Source organism: Morus notabilis, unplaced genomic scaffold, assembly GCF_000414095.1.
Source record: "Morus notabilis unplaced genomic scaffold, ASM41409v2 Scaffold669, whole genome shotgun sequence".
In the NCBI taxonomy this organism is placed as follows: domain Eukaryota; kingdom Viridiplantae; phylum Streptophyta; class Magnoliopsida; order Rosales; family Moraceae; genus Morus; species Morus notabilis.
The window spans coordinates 111684-124233 of NW_010362919.1; the positions used below are offsets into that span (position 1 = coordinate 111684).

Genomic DNA, 12550 nt, shown 5'->3' on the forward strand with positions numbered 1-12550 from the left:
ATTATGAAAGTATTCTTTTTTTTAATTAAAAAAAAAAAAAAATGTTCCGCAAATTTTAAGAAACCCCAGTAAGTACAAGTTAAAGTTTAAGTTACAGTGGCGGCCTCATAGGAGGGTCGTCACAAATTCATACACTAAATCTAGACTAAATTTGTCAGCAAGAGTGACAGTCCCCATTAGGCCTGAAGATTCAAGTAGATCAAGTATACATGTATCTCTAAATTTGATAACCTTGATGTTTCTTTCGGCGATGATTCCTCTAGATGACATGGTCGCCCATACTTCCTCATTTATTTCAGAAAAAAACTTTAGGGAGTAAGCCTTAGAACGATCATACCCGAGTGAAGAGGAATGAAGATTAGCATCTTGATCTTGAGGAGCAGAGGAATCTTCTGGATAAGAAGTAGATGCACTGGTACGGCTCTTGGATGGAGAGGCAGCATTTGTCATTTTTGTAGCAGCAGATTGTGGGACAAACTTTGAAAATGGTGACCTTGTGTTTCTTGTAGAGGGAACAGAAGACGGGCGCCTTTGTGAACATTCTGGGGATGACTTCTGGGGAGCATTGGGTTCTGGAATGGAGTCTTCGACAGGAACCTGTGGAGTATGGCCATCATAATCACAGCCTGGTATGTCTGTAGGGGCAGAAGCAGGTACAGATGAAGTGCCCGATGACAATTTTCTGGATTTCTTGGACTTCTTGGTCTTGGAAATCTGTCGTGATCATTTTCTTGAAGTTTTCTTGGAAACATCTCTAGCATTCTCTACCTCAAGATCAGAACACACCAAGTTTTGGTTGAAACATGGGTCATGGACCACAATCGCAAGATCATTCGGAGCTGGAGCAGGGGAAGTGATTTGTACCTTTGATGACTGTTCGTGATCTTCAGGTGCAGACTCCTCAGCATGGAGAGCTTGGTCACCTGAATGAGGCGAGGAAGAAAGAGGAGTGGCTGTGTCCACGGTCGAAGGAGGAGAAAGCAGCGGTTGGGACTTCAGGACTTTCCGACGAGCGGCGCGAGCGGCGCGAGGTGAAGCAATGATCATCAGAGACGTCGCCGGAGCTGCTGAGACAGTTTGTCTTTGAGATGAACTGTTCTAACCTTGTCCACGAGCTCTCACCATGTTGAATCTTGAAATTTCTTCTGCTTGGTGATTTAGGTATCAACAAACCCTAAATGGTTGGGACAGGAAGGAACTCAAAACTGAGGAGAGAAGGAATGACACAGAGAGGTTTTTTTTTTTGGGTTCAAATGATTATGCAGCACAATTTAAGCAACATTTTAATAACTCAAAGTTTCCCTCGAAAAATAAAGAGCAGAACGACATGTCGTAAGCAGTTGGTGAAAATGCACAATGCGACATCAACACAGGGTGAAGAAAAAATTGTTAACAACAAGACTTAGCCACCTAGAACAACGAAACAGAAAAACTCAACGGCTAGATGTTAATTCCACAAGCTGCTCAAGAACAGTTAATTTGTATACGTTGAGAATGGCCTCAATTCACAGAAAAAATGCATTTTTTATTATTATTATAATTATTATTAAACAAGTAAGAGAAAAAAAACTAGATGCAGAATGCAAGCTCATGTCAGGTGTTTACAACAGTTAATCTCATAGATAGAATCTGTACTACCAGAAAGGGAAACAGAGTTGAAATCTTATCATGAACGTGTGTGTGTACAGAACTACCTCAAATATTTCCTCACAATTACTTTCAGTTTCAGTCTTTTGAACACCAGAAAAGAACTTGTACCTGTTCAAACTTACCTGATCGTCTAATCTCTCTGTAAATCTCATAGATTCTGGTAGCTTTTACACTATCATCTATTCTTTGAGATGTAGGTAGCTTTTTCCAATCTCTTGGTACGTCACTATGTGATGTCCCCCCCCCCCCCCCCCCCAGATTAGAGTCCAGGAATGGATAGATATTCTTAATCCCAAGTCACGAGGTATATCACTTTTCGGTCATAAAAAAAAAACTTCGACATCAATAACCAAGATTCAATACTAAGGTAGTGTGCTCAGGTGATTGTTCGTGTCAGGAAACAAAACTAATCTAACTCCTCATTTTCCAGATTTGAAATGTGAAACTTACTATTGAACCACTAGATGAGTCAGGGAAATGCAATCCTAATTGAAATGAAAAGTAACCAAAAACTAAACCACACAAATTCCTAGGGCCTTTCTCAAGTAAACAAATCGCACTGAGTCAAGAGCTTTAGTAAAAATATCAGCCAGCTGGTTTTCTGTAGCTACATATTCTAGTATAACCTGTTTGCTGTCAACTAAATCACGAATAAAATGATACCGTATGTCGATGTGTTTTGTTCTTAAGTGTTGTACGGGATTCTTTGAGATATTAATTGAACTTGTGTTGTCACAATAAACCGTTAGAACCTCTTGCTCAACCCCATAATCCTCTAGCATCTGTTTCATCCACAGAAGTTGTGTGCAACAACTTCCAACTGCAATATATTCTGCTTCGGCTCTAGAAAGAGAGATGGAGTTTTGCTTCTTGCTGTACCATGACACAAGATTACTTCCCATGTAAAAACATCCTCCTATGGTGCTCTTTCGATCATCTGCATTTCCTGCCCAATCCGCATCACTGTACCCTGCTAGGTCTGGATTTGAATCCCTTGAGTACCAGATTCCATAATCAGCTGTGCCACTAATGTACCGTATAATTCTCTTTACTGCTGCCAAGTGAGTTTCTTTGGGATTTGCTTGGTACCGAGCACAAACACCAACACTAAAACATATGTCGGGTCGACTTAGTGTCAAGTAAAGAAGGCTTCTTATCATGCTTCTATACAGGGTTGGATCCACTGAGACACAATCCTCATCCTTTGTCAATTTCACGTTACTTCTCATAGGTGTTCTCATGTGCTTTGAGCTTTCTAGGCCGAATCTCTTCACTAGATTCTTTGCATACTTTGCTTGTGCGATAAAAATTCCTTCCTTGAGTTGTTTAACCTGCAAACCTAGAAAGTAAGAAAGTTCGCCAACCATACTCATTTCAAACTCCTTGGTCATTTGGCTGACAAACTCGTCAACTTTTCCCTGTGAGGTGGAACCAAAAATAATGTCATCAACATATATTTGAGCAATTATAATCCATGTTTTAAAATGCTTGATAAACAAGGTTTTATCAACTCCCCCTCTTTTATATCCTTTTTCAACAAGAAAACTGGTTAGCCTTTCATACCATGCCCTAGGAGCTTGTTTGAGGTCATATATAGCCTTTTTAAGTTTATACACATGGTTAGGAAAGTGTGGATCCTCAAAGCCCTTTGGTTGCTCAACATATGCTTCCTCATTTAGAAAACCATTTAAAAAAGCACTTTTCATATCCATTTGATGAAGTTTGAACCCTAACACACAAGCAATAGCTAGAAGCAATCTAATTGACTTTAGTCTTGCTACCGGTGCAAAGGTCTCATCAAAATCTATTCCCTCAACTTGAGTATAGCCTTGAGCAACCAATCTGGCTTTATTTCTCACGATGGTACCAAATTCATCAGTCTTGTTTTTGAAAATCCATTTTGTACCAATGACATTTGTACCTTCGGGTCTAGGAACTAGGATCCCAACATCATTCTTAACAAATTGTTCAAGCTCCTCTTGCATAGCACTTACCCATGATTCATCTTGCAAAGCCTCTTTGACATTCTTGGGCTCAACTTGAGAAGTGAAACATACAAACCTGACCATGTTGTCATAGTGTTGCCTAGGCAACTTTCTGGTACGGATACCTTCATTTGGATCACCAAAGACTGCTTCTGGAGGATGATTTTTCAAGATCCTTGTACCTGGTGTCCTATGTACAGGGTCAGCAATGTCAATTTCAGCACGTTCTGCTTCATCAGTTTACTGCAGAACTGTTTCTGGTGTATCTGTCACAGGTTCTGTAGCTACAGATCCTTCTACATCAGAATCATCAGATTCTGTCTTCTTTGGTTCAACTTCTTCAGTAAAGCTCTCAATGGATTTTTCTTTGGAGAATTCTGAATAGTCTTTCATGTCATCGACAACCACATTGGAGGATTCCATGATGATTTGAGTCCTCATGTTGTAAACTCAATAGGCACGGCTATTTGTAGCATATCCTAGGAAGACCCCTTCATCGCTTTTGGCTTCGAACTTGCCGAGATGGTCCCTGTCATTGAGAATGTAACACAGACATCCAAACACGTGAAAGTATTTAAGATTTGGAACCTTACCTTTCCATATTTCATATGGAGTTTTGTTTGTGCCTCATCTTAAGTACACCCTGTTTATGGTGTAACAAGCTATACTGACAGCTTCAGCCCACAATCTTAGAGTGAGTTTCTTTGCATTTAACATCACCCTTGTCATTTCTTGAATGGTCCGATTCTTTCTTTCAACTACCTCATTTTGTTGAGGTGTTTTTAGTGCTGAAAATTCATGTGTTATACCATTCTCATCACAATAATTTGCAAAGACGACATTTTTGAATTCCTTATCATGATCACTTTTGATTCGTACTATCTTACCAATGTTACAATCTTTTTCAGTCTTCAACCGAATGCACAGTGTCTTGAAAGCTCCAAAGGTGTCTGATTTCTCTCTTAGAAAATCCACCCATGTGTACCTAGAAAAATCATCCACATAGACATAAACATATCTCTTACCTGCAATGCTTTCAACATGCATAGGACCCATGAGATCCATATGTAACAACTCGAGTGCCTTGGATGTTGCAATTTGTTGTAACGCCTTGTGTGTGGTCTTGGTTTGCTTGCCAAGTTGACATGGACCACACACTCCTGGTGTTTTCTTACCTAGCTTAGGTACTCCACGAACAGCTCCTGCACTAACAATCTTGGTCAGTGTCTTAAAGGTCAAGTGTCCCAGCCTTTGGTGCCATAACTCAGTTGCATCCAAGGTGGTGTTGTGACACGTGTGTGCAGGAGTGTGTGATGGTGGACTCGTGAGCATATAGCAATTATCAGAAGATCTAGAGCTTGCCAAAACACATGAATCGTTAGAGTCAAACACTTGACATTTTTCCTTTGTGAACTTGACAAACAAATCTTGATCACATAGTTGACTTATGCTGATCAAGTTTGCCTTGAGTCCATCCACATGTAGCACGTTCTTGAACCTTGGGAATCCGTTCACATTCAGTGTTCCTTTACTAAGAACACAGGCTCTAACTCCGTCACCAAAGGTCACATGTCCTTTAGATGAACTTCGATAATCTGTTAGAATATTTTGATCACCTGTCATATGTCTAGAACAACCACTGTCAAAGTACCAAGAGTTAGTAGTACTAGCTTTCAGAGAAGTATATGCGACAAAACATCTTAAATCAGATTTTCTAACCCAAATTTTTCTTGTTTTTCTATCGGTTAGATCAATTTTGGTTCTGGGAAATTTCTTTTGTTTTCCATTATTAGGTGGATAAAACTGCATTCCTCTATTCAAGGCATTTTGATACTTATAACACTAAGATCTTATGTGTCCAGGTATGTGGCAGTAATGACAGATAAGAACAAAATGCTTCTACTTGTGTTTTGTGATAGATTTCATACCAGACCTTACCTTAGTATTCTGCTCATGGTTGCCATCTGACTTGTTTGTGGCGTTCACGAATGCCGATTTTGCACCAGAACTCTCACCAGTGTAACCAAGACCAGTGTGATCGGTACTTGGTTTTTGTCGAGATAGGAGATGGTCTAGTTTAGTCGTTCCAGAGTTCAGCAACCTTAGGTTTCTTTGAGTTCGCTCTAACTCCAGTCTTGTTTCTGCAAGATCCCTTTTATTCTTTGCAGCCTCAGACTCATATTTGGTCACTATGGCCTGGAGTTCTACCTTTTCCTTGTTAAGGCTTTTAACCTACTCTTCTAAGGAAATATTGACCTTGCAAACCACTGTCCACTTGGAATACATTTTTTCATATGCTTTCTGGACCTCTTCAGTATCAATGTCTTCCTCCTCACTGTCTGTATCAGTATCAGATTCAGATTCTGTGGAAACATCCTTCTTGCTTATTTCTGTACCTACAGATTCTGGTACAGAGGCATCCTTGCTGGTGGTTCTTCCGTCTGAAAGATCTGTAGTCACGTTGAATGCAACAAAATTACTGTTGTGCTCTTCATCCTCATCTTGACTTGCATTGGAACTTTCATCATCACTCCATGTGGACTTCATGACCTTGTTCTTCTTTTTCTTCAAGGTGTTTGCACACTCCGCTTATATATGACCATATCCATCACACTCTCTGAATTGAATTCCTCTTCCCTTCTTATCTGAGTCAGTTTGTTTTGAACCCTGAGGATTAAATCTCTGCTTCCCAGTCTTAGAGAAATCTTTGAAATTTCCCTTCTTTTTCATCTTCTTCAAAATCTTCTTGAAGTTTTTTGTGAGAAGCACCAGAGATTCTTCTAGTTCTCCTTCATCTTCAGATTCCTCTTGGTTGCTCTGTGATTCTACTCCAGATTGAAAAGCCATTCCTTTCTCCTTCTTGTCCTTCTTAAATTTCAATTCGAAAGTACGAAGAGAACCCATGAGTTCATCAAGTTTCATTGAGTCAACATCCTTAGCCTCTTCTATAGCAGCAACCTTGTATGCAAACCTCTCAGGTAGTGATCTGAGAGTCTTTCTTACTAGTTTTGCATCAGAATACTTCTCTCTAAGAGCAAAAGATTCATTAGCAATGTCACACAATTTTGAATTAAAATTGGCAATACATTCATCCTCATGCATTTTTAATTGTTCAAACCTGGTGGTAAGGATTTGAAGTTTAGAGACCTTTACAACAGCAGTACCTTCATGAGCAATTTGAAGTATCTCCCACGCCTCTTTGGCCGATTCACATGTAGAAATCAGTTTGAACTGATTCATATCTACAGCATTAAAAACAGCATTGAGTGCTTTCGAGTTGTAATTCGCTAGACGATCTTCATCTGTCAACCACGTCTCTTCTGGTTTCAAAGTGACATTGCCGCTGTTGTCTGTTGTTGTCAGATGCGTCCATCCTGTCAATATCGATCTCCAAGCTCGTTCATCAATGGCTTTAATGAAAGCTCTCATTCTAGCCTTCCAATACGAATAATTGGATTCTTCCAAGAGTGGTGGCTTTGACAAGGAACCTCTTTCACGCAGCGAGTCCATTGCTTCAGACGAGCAACAACCGGTTATACCAAGATCTCACAAACACAGTAGTTTGTGACCCACTCTGATACCAATTGTTAGAACCGGTTATGTGCTTTTACCGTGTTTTCTTATAAAATGATTAAGGATTACCAAAGCAAAACACAAAAGCAGAGTAAATACTACACAATGATTAAACATGGTTCAGTCAAACCAACCTACATCCACAGGGCCACGCCCAGACATCAAGCAATCTACTAATAGGTAAAAAGTTACAGACACCAATCGGACTTAACCAACTCAAGACTCCCTCTTGACTATTGACGCCGATATGTCTAACACCCTAAGTGGCTAGCTTGGCGAGCACCACTCGTCTTCAAACGCCTTCTCCCGAAAGCTCACAAAATCATCTCTCAAAGATCAAAATCGATGAACGCTATCTCTCTTCAACTTGTGCACACTGTACTTTTTCAGAATTGCAGTACATAATCTGATTCCTTGTGCAGCAATCTTTATAAACTGATCTAATTCAAAATCAGAATCTGTAGTTACAGATAAGACAGTTATCAATTTAAAATTCAAAACACATAATCTGCTTCGCATATTTCAGTTTCAATTTCCTTGACCCAGATTCTCAGCACTCCAATCTCTTTTTAGATGATATCTTGATCTTCAAAACAAATTCATCATGAAATACGGTTTTGAATAAACCTCTTATTCAAACTTAAAACAAAATCTATAACAGATATTTGTTTCAATTTCAAATCCTCGTTTAAATCAAAATAGCAACACAATCTTGATCTTCTCCACGAAATCCTCAGAGCCTTATCTTAATTCAAAACGGTGAGGCTGATTTCTTCTATTTGAACGAACCCAAAAGCTGATCTTCTTCTATTCGAACGAACCTAACGAATTCGAGAAACTAACTCCAGATTTTATCAAAACGCACAGCATTACTTAAGGAACCAAACGACTCAAACAAAAGTTGTACGATATTTCTTGACACTTTCGAAATAAGCAATCCAAACATGAAGCCCAACTAAGCCAATCATAGCCCAAAACATAAATAGAGAATCAAAACGACCACAGGACTCAACAAAGTTGAACATAAATGTATACATGATAACAGTCGGCTCCGCAACTCCAAGAGTTAACAAAGGCTGACATCCTATGATTGAGTGTATAATTCCACACAGTAGATGTAATGTTTGAACTGCTCTGGGGACCCCCCTCTATCAACAAAATAAATTTTGTACGTAAGTCTAAATCTTTAGAACACTAATGTGCAAAGTTCAACCCTACAATATAAATCATAAGTAAGCCAATAGAAAGAAGAAATGTAAAAAAAAATTAATAAATAATCTAAAGAGGGAGAGAATCTTACTAGTATTTCTATCTAATTATTCTCCTTGTTAGATAAACAAAGGCAATGGAGTGATATTTCGAATAACACAAGGGGTATTTTTTCAGTACATCAGCGAGGATAGGGATTGGTTTGTCGTCTACACATTTTCTCAAGATAAAATAATATATACGTAAATAAATAATCATACACATGTATAAGACTTGAGATAAATTATATAAAAGATAGCAATCATTTCAAATTTTTAGATACGATTTTTGTAACTATTTTTTCCCTTTGTAAATTTTTAAATACGATTATTAATATAACAATGCCTGTATAGACCCTAAAAAAAAATTGTATTATATATTAGAGAACCTTATGCATAATATGTTGAATATAAAACTAAGATTAAATCAAACAGGGTCGGTCGAGTAATAAATAGGTTGGGGAGTACTCCTAAATTTGTCTATATGTCGTTATCCACAGAAAAGGATGTTTTCAATATTTGATAATTCAAAGTACATGTTTATGACTATTTATTTCTATTTCATGAGAGCACGCATCGTATTCAAATATTTGAAAACTTTTCTAAAAGATTATGCATGCACAATGTTGATATAATTGAAAGTTTAAATGCCTTAAGAGTATATATGGCAGTTGTTTATTACAGGAAATTGGAATAAGTAGGGCTCGTTCATTTTACTGATTCGAATTTATAATTCGAGTTGAGATGTGATTTTGTGTGAGAGCTTTTTACTGTAGCAAAAAAGTTAGATGTGACTGTTTCTGAGAGCTTTTTACTGTAGTAAAACTCGAATCGGCGAAATGAAAAGAGCCTAAGTTTATCCGTAAAAGAGAGAAATAGAACAAGAGTGTAATTACAATTACAGATTTTTAAAATGCAAAAATAAAATACGGATATTAGAAAACAATTTTTGAGTGGGAGAATATGAAAAAGAAAAAAAAGATTAGATACATAAAATGCAAAAGAAGAAAGATTTAGGTGGGAATTTTGGAGCACGTGCCTCCACCAACGTTAATCCGTTGCATATGGACTGTGAAGGTGGGATTTAAGTATGTAATAATCAGTCTTACGATTATCTTACAATACAAAGAAAATCTTCGGAGTTAATTATGCGATAATACGACAAAAGAAACTGTTAGGTCCGTTTTTATTTTGGTGTCACAAGTGGTGTTGCAAAACTTTACTGTAACACTGTTTTGTGACAGAGAATCTACTCTGCGGGGCCACGCCCAGATAATGAACAATCCAATAAGTTCAAAGGACTACAAACACCAATCGGACTTATACACCCAAAGACTCCCTCCTTGACGTTGTCGCCGCCGTGTCGAATCTCCTTAATGGCATTGTCCAGCGAGCACCACTCGTCTTCAAATTGCACGGCGAAATCCCTTCGGATGGCAGTGCACTTTCTCCCGAAAGCTTCTAATCCTTCTCCCGAACTACGATCTTCAATCAACACATAAAGACTCACTCTCACATAGACTTTTTCTGAATATTTCTTCTATAAAAACCATGCCCCAAATGTATCCTTTGATTACCCAATATTTTTTTTTCAAGGGGACAAAAAAACTCACGTACACCACTTATGTTTATATAGCAAAGTTGCTCATGTGCCTATCCAGATTTTTCTGTTTTCAGCCCTGTGTCCCCACCCCACTTTCTCCTCAAGCTTGAAGATTTGCCAGCCATTAATTCCCCCAAAAGTCCACTCTTCATTTTCAGCAATCAAATCCTTTGATTTGTAGTCCATAAACATGACAACAAGACTTTCCTTATGAGGTCTACCAAATTAAAATGCCAACCAATCTTACAACTAATTTGTCAAAAATAAGCCAATATAAAATGCACTAACAATCTCCCCCTTTGGCTATTTTTGGCAAAACTAATATTACTAACAAAAAGATCATATTACAAGATAAAAGATAAAATCCAACTAAGGGAATTAACAGTTCTCCCCCTTTTTGACAAAATATAGCCAAAGTTAAAAATAATACTAATAGAAAAACCTTTCAGAAGATGTTGTCGCAGAAAATGTTGCAACACATGATATAACACTTTTCTACAGATCATCTTTCAGGGTTATTGATCTCTGCAAAACGCTCCTCCTGAGTCCTCTACGAGTCTTACTCCCCCTAAATATAATATTCTTCCAGAAATGGTTGACATTGCCAAAGTTTGGCCTTTTTCCTTCTTGTTGAACTTCTTAGTGCCATCAAGTACTGAAGAGTGTGAAACCGAACCTCCTTCTTTCAAAAAATCCATTCCTGGTACAACAGACCAACTCCCAAAATCTCACCAAACAAAGGGTTAGTGAACTGCTCTGATACCAATTGTTAGGTCCGTTTTTATCCTGGTGTTGTCACAAGGGGTGTTGCAACACTTTACTGTAACACTGTTTTGTGACAGAGAATCTACTCTGCGGAGCCACGCCCAGACAATCAACAATCCACTAAGTTCAAAAGATTACAAACACCAATCGGACTTATACACCCAAAGACTCCATCTTTGACGTTGTCGCCGCCGTGTCGAATCTCCTTAATGGTCTTGTCCAGCGAGCACCACTCGTCTTCAAACTGCACGGTGAAATCCCTTCGGCTGGTAATGCGCTTTCTCCCGAAACCTTCTAATCCTTCTCCCGAAGGACGATCTTCAATCAACACATAAAGACTCACTCTCACATAGACTTTTTCTGAATATTTCTTCTATAAAAACCATGCCCCAAATGTATCTTTTGATTACCCAATATTTTTTTTTCAAGGGGACCAAAAAACTCACGTACACCACTTATGTATATATAGCAAAGTTGCTCATGTGCCTATCCAGATTTTTCTGTTTTCAGCCCTGTGTCCCCACACAACTTTCCCCTCAAGCTTGAAGATTTGCCAGCCATTAATTCCCCCAAAAGTCCTCTCTTCATTTTCAGCAATCAAATCCTTTGATTTGTAGTCCATAAATATGACAACAAGACTTTCCTTAAGAGGTCTACCAAATTAAAATGCCAACCAATCTTACAACTAATTTGCCAAAAATAAGCCAATATAAAATGCACTAATAATCTCCCCCTTTGGCTATTTTTGGCAAAACTAACATTACTAACAAAAAGATCCTATTACAAGATAAAAGATAAAATTGAACTAAGAAAATTAACAGTTCTCCCCCTTTTTGACAAAATACAGCCAAAGTTAAAAATAATACTAATAGAAAAACCTTTTAGAAGATGTTGTCTTAGAAAGTGTTGCAACACATGATATAACACTTTTCTGCAGATCATCTTTCAGGGTCATTGATCTCTGCAAAACGCTCCCCTGGAGTCCTCTACGAGTCTTACTCCCCCTCCTAAATATAATATTCTTCCAGAAATGGTTGACATTGCCAAAGTTTGGCCTTTTTCCTTCTTCTTGAACTTCTTAGTGCCATCAAGTAGTGAAGAGTATGAAACCGAACCTCCTTCTTTCAAAAAAATTCATTCTTGCTACAACAGACCAACTCCCAAAATCTCACCAAACAAAGGGTTAGTGAACTGCTCTGATACCAATTGTTAGGTCTGTTTTTATCCTGGTGTCACAAGTGGTGTTGCAACACTTTACTGTAACACTATTTTGTGACAGAGAATCTACTATGCGGGGCCACGCCCAGACAATCAACAATCCACTAAGTTCAAAAGATTACAAACACCAATTGGACTTATACACCTAAAGACTTCATCTTTGACGTTGTCGCCGCCGTGTCGAATCTCCTTAATAGTCTTGTCCAGCGAGCACCACTCGTCTTCAAACTGCACGGTGAAATCCCTTTGGCTGGTAGTGCGCTTTCTCCCGAAAGCTTCTAATCCTTCTCCCGAAGGATGATCTTCAATCAACATATAAAGACTCACTCTCACATAGACTTTTTCTGAATATTTCTTCTATAAAAACCATGCCCCAAATGTATCTTTTGATTACCCAATATTTTTTTTCAAGGGGACCAAAAAACTCACGTACACCACTTATGTATATATAGCAAAGTTCCTCATGTGCCTATCCAGATTTTTCTGTTTTCAGCCCTGTGTCCCCACAC

General features: G+C 38.3%; 1 pseudogene; it reads right to left on the reverse strand.

Moving 5' to 3' along the window:
- Window positions 1-12550, reverse strand: part of LOC112092540 — a 47404-nt pseudogene that overhangs the window by 15821 nt on the left and 19033 nt on the right.